The following is a 5,407-nucleotide window of genomic DNA, read 5'->3' on the forward strand; positions in this document are numbered from 1 at the left end:
ATAAAACAATATTCAACCTGAAAATTAAATATTCCAAATGTAGAAGAAAAAAATTCAACCCTAATTTAATTAATAGGAAAACAGGACTCAAAATTAATCCCGAAGTCCGCTGTCGGCAGTTATTTAACCAGTTTCATATAACTGCAAAACACCACAAAGTTTTCCCTGTGTCAGGGTCAGCAATCAGATATCGACAAATATGTATATATCTGGTGAGATACCTTTCTGTCCCTAACTTTCTTAAACAAACATTATGTTTAAATAGATCGATCAACCTCCGAGGCATTGCCAGTGTCAGGGTTTGTGTACTTCCTGCTTACTTTGTGTATCACTCTCTACATGTGTATGTATACCAGTTAATTCCTAGCTATCCATCACGTTGCTCCGGTTAATATTCAACCTGAAAATTAAATATTCCAAATGTACAAGAAAAAAAAATCAACCCTAATTTAATTAATAGGAAAACAGGACTCAAAATTAATCCCGAAGTCCGCTGTCGGCAGTTATTTAACAAGTTTCATATAATTGCAAAACACCACAAAGTTTTCCCTGTTTCAGGGTCAGCGATCAGATATCGACAAATATGTATATATCTGGTGAGATACCCTTCTGTCCCTAACTTTCTTAAACAAACATTATGTTTAAATAGATTGATCAACCTCCGAGGCATTGCCAGTGTCAGGGTTTGTGTACTTCCTGCTTACTTTGTGTATCACTCTCTACATGTGTATGTATACCAGTTAATTCCTAGCAATCCATCACGTTGCTCCGGTTAATATTCAACCTGAAAATTAAATATTCCAAATGTACAAGAAAAAAAAATCAACCCTAATTTAATTAATAGGAAAACAGGACTCAAAATTTTAATCCCGAAGTCCGCTGTCGGCAGTTATTTAACAAGTTTCATATAATTGCAAAACACCACAAAGTTTTCCCTGTGTCAGGGTCAGCGATCAGATATCGACAAATATGTATATATCTGGTGAGATACCCTTCTGTCCCTAACTTTCTTAAACAAACATTATGTTTAAATAGATCGATCAACCTCCGAGGCATTGCCAGTGTCAGGGTTTGTGTACTTCCTGCTTACTTTGTGTATCACTCTCTACATGTGTATGTATACCAGTTAATTCCTAGCTATCCATCACGTTGCTCCGGTTACCGGAAGATGTCAGTTCAAATGGATGCTCGGTGCGGGTTTGCAAATTGAGGAAGCCTACGGGTGAGCCGAGTACGGAAACGGGCGAGTTTCATTTATACTGATACAAAAAAAGACAAAATGTGCCATTTAGAGTGGATATTCGTTTAATGCAATATACTGGCTGGCATCAATTATTTTAGCGAGGCGTGACAACTAAATAAGTTAACATTTTAACTTCATACGGGGTGATTTATTATTAAATTTGAATTTGACGATTATCAAAATCAGCCAAATTATGTATAAAAAATATTTTAAACTCATAAAGAGCGAAATATATCTTAATTCAACAACTAAAGAAAGTATATAATCTTTAATTAATAAAATGCCACAGTATATAATCAAGAACTGTATTTATCATTCAAGTTGCAAATTGTGTGAAAGATAAAAAGCCAGTTAACCTATTTAGGTAAGTTTAAAATATTTTATTTGTAATGTTGTAGTCATTCCTGGCCATATTCCTGGCCATATTTGTATCGAGGGGAAGTGTTGGACGCTGTACTTCAGAACCGGACTTATACATTTTAATACTAGCAAAATACATTTTAAATAAATTAGCGTCGAATTGCATTTCTGATTCTTTCAATACATACTATAAATCACAAATGGTATAAAAATTGGGGATTTATATTCAATTTCACTTAAAGTCACCATTTTGATCCTGCATCTTGAACTAAGAGATTCATTTATGGGCAATTGTATTCCTTTGGAAATGATAGATATCAATTATGAAGCCTGGTGAAATCATAAATAAATCATGTAGCAAGGAGAGAATAGTAGATGAAGTTGATGACGCATTGGACGAGAGCAATGATCTGTCTGAAATTATATCTTGTATAAATGTTTCGGAATATAAAAAAGAAGTAATAACACACATTTCTGGCTACGTTATACGTAGAATTTCAGCCCAGTTAAAATGCGAGGACTGTATTGAGAGCCTGTGTGGAGACAGAAATGATTTTTTGATTTGATTTATTAATCAGAAAGATAAATGGAATGCAATGCCTTACCCCTCAGCTGATGTTATTTTAATTTGTAGCACTGCAGAAAAAATTTTACAACATTTTTAACCGTTGTAAATAACGAAGTATTTTATAATCTTTTAGATAAAAAACTTTATGAGGATAACAAGATCCATTTCTCCGAGTAAAACTTTTTAACGTCACATTTTTCTAATTTAGTTAAAATGATTGTGTTAACCTACATCAATATTAGAATACACCATTATTATAAAATTTTATTAGATAAGACTGTCAGTAAGAGGATACAGTTTAACAAATTAACATTATTTTCTGGTTGCTAATATCACCACGTTTCGTTCGCCTAGGGCCTAGAAGAGTTCCGGATGTGAAACATAAGATAGAGAGGTTTAGTGGGTATTACAAGTGAGGAGCTAATTTTCATAACCCCACATGTCCAAAAATATTTTTTTTAGAGGAGAGATGTTTCTAATTCCTTATTTTAAAACTCATTGCCTGTCATGTTTATCGCTGATGAAAAACCCATATTTCCAGTTGTAATATTAATTTAAAAGTAGGTGTTTAAAGCAAAACCCCACATCTGATATGTGACGGTTATAGCAAAACCCCACATTTTCTATTCATCCATAGAGAAGTAAGTATTCCAATCACGTGACTTAAATACATGGTTTTGATTTGAGTGTTATTGTTGACAGTACACAATCTTAGGTTAGTTTCAGAGGAAGGTTATAATTTAATGTTGGTTTGTGCTTAATTGAGTAAAATTATGAGTTTAAATGAAGGTAATTTAGATAGTGAATTAGTATTAGTTGGAAGAGCAAGTTCTGGATCACGAAAAAGACAAAAGACAGTTCCAAAGCGTTAACTTCTTAAGGAAAAGAGATACGCTGCTCCTGCTGGTGGTTGTGTGTTCATAGGTTGCTTACATAAAAATAAAGTTTTTAAATGTTGTGTAGTTCGGCCTAGTGATGCGCGTGCATTTCGGAAGACTCTTTATTCGAAACCCGAAAAACTTTTTCAGGACCAATTAGTTGTTAGGTTCATAATAACAAAAAACGTTCAACGTCGGAGGTCCCGTTATGCTAAACTATGGTAAATTGATTTGATCAAAACACCACATATCCAAACCTGTTATGTTCATAACCCCACATGTGACATGCATAATCCCACATCTAACAACTTTTATATCAAATTTTTATTTTGTTATACCACTTTCTACACAAGTAAGTAGTTTTCTTAGCTCATAAACCAATACTGAATTATAATTATATTACATAAATATGTTGTGGTGAAATAATATAGGTGAATCGGTTTTTTTACTCTCCTGAAAAAATAGCCAATGTGGACATGTGGGGTTATGAAAATTAGCTCCTCAAGTATCGAGTCCCACACTACCTTAGAGCAAAATACTAGACGCTAGGGTGTGCGTAAATGCATTCCTCTCTTGAAAAAAAAAGTTTACAATACATATATACCTATCGGTAATATCTGAAACACTTGCAAATTCTATATTATACTTTAAATAATAACGTATTATATACTATATTATACTTTAAATAATAACGTATAAGTACTCATATTATATTAAGTTTAAGTATCATATTAAGTTTAAGTTGTTTTAAGTAAATCATTTAATAATTAAATCGCCGGTATTTTATTATTCCAAAATTTTCCTGAATACGTACCTGTCACCCCTCCCACCCACTTGTCCCAACTTGGAATATTTGGCAGCCTTTGCGCATCTGTTTCTTGCCTGAACGTTATATCTTTCGTCTTCGTTAATCTAAGGTAAATACTATGTTCATCATCAAGACCTTTCCGCCCTTATTTATATTAATTTATTTTCTTATTGCGATAAATCACTCCGAATTGTTCTTGTGTATTGTCAAAGTTTGTTGCACTAATTGGCTTTCTTTACAATCCTCTTTCACTTACTTCGGGATGTGCATAGTTTTGGGATATTAATATGTGATCTATCTGATGGCAATCTATTGTGTATGATGACAGGTATTAGCCATGTTACTTTATGTTGGCTTCTCCGCATAAAGTTTCTGCATATAACATAACTTTTTATTATTGCTGCTAGGTGGCATATTTTTCTTCTGTTACCGTTTCTTGTCCTGCTACCTCCTTATTCTGATTTTCTTCCAGTTGTTCACATAATTCAGTTTTATCATTTTCTGGTGAATTTTATGTGGATGTATTGGTTATTTTCTTCAGTATTTATCATCTTCTTATCTTATTTATCTTCAGTTATTATCTTCAGTATATGTATGTTCTTCTATCGGTTTTTTGAGGTGTATTCACAGCTTCGCTTTGTAGTATAATATTATAACACACAGTATAACATATATCTAAACCTCACGTTAAACTCTACTCAATGCCAATAATCAAGTAAATATCAACTGGAGTGACATTTACCGGAGAAGGCCAATAGCCAAAGCAATGTTAGACGTGTGATTTTATACTCACCCAGTATTTTATCCATGGTATCAACCCCCTTTAAGTTTACTCTAATACTCAATAATTTCCGGCTACTTGTCCTGTTATATGCCTGGTCGAGATTAACATTACTGCTTAGCAGAAGGAATGCAGGGGTCCATTTGGCACGGCATGGTGAATGACCTGTTATTGCCACCAGAAAGGATAGGGGGCCCAATCGGCACGAACGGTGAATGACCTGTCATTGCCATTAGTCAAGACCGAAAGCATATATGACGTCATATATGACGTTATGACGTCACCTTATACTTTTAATGTCAATCCTTTTTATTAACCGCGCAGTCTCGCAATTTTTTTAAATTAATTAAATTTTTAAAGTAAAAAACTGTCAATGAACTGTCATTGCCCTAGGAGCTAATATTGAATTTACAGAAAAAAATTCCAATCGAGAAAATTTTTGTTATACTCCGAGTTACTCCCTATATAGAACATTTTTGTTATAGTCAGAGTTACTCCCTGTATGTATAAAGGGAGCAAATGGCACGGCACGGTCAATAAACTGTCATTGCACTGTCTCAACAGCTAGGGACCCATTCGTCACGAACGGTCAAGGAACTGTCAGTGCCCTAAGAGCCAACTTACAGAAAAAAATTCCAATCGAGAAAATTTTTGTTATACTCAGAGTTACTCCCTATATAGAATATTTTTGTTATAGTCAGAGTTACTCCCTGTATGTATAAAGCGAGCAAATGGCACGGCACGGTCAATAAACTGTCATTGCACTGTC

The sequence above is a fragment of the Diabrotica virgifera genome, chromosome 8 (assembly GCF_917563875.1).
Source record: "Diabrotica virgifera virgifera chromosome 8, PGI_DIABVI_V3a".
Lineage (NCBI taxonomy): Eukaryota > Metazoa > Arthropoda > Insecta > Coleoptera > Chrysomelidae > Diabrotica > Diabrotica virgifera.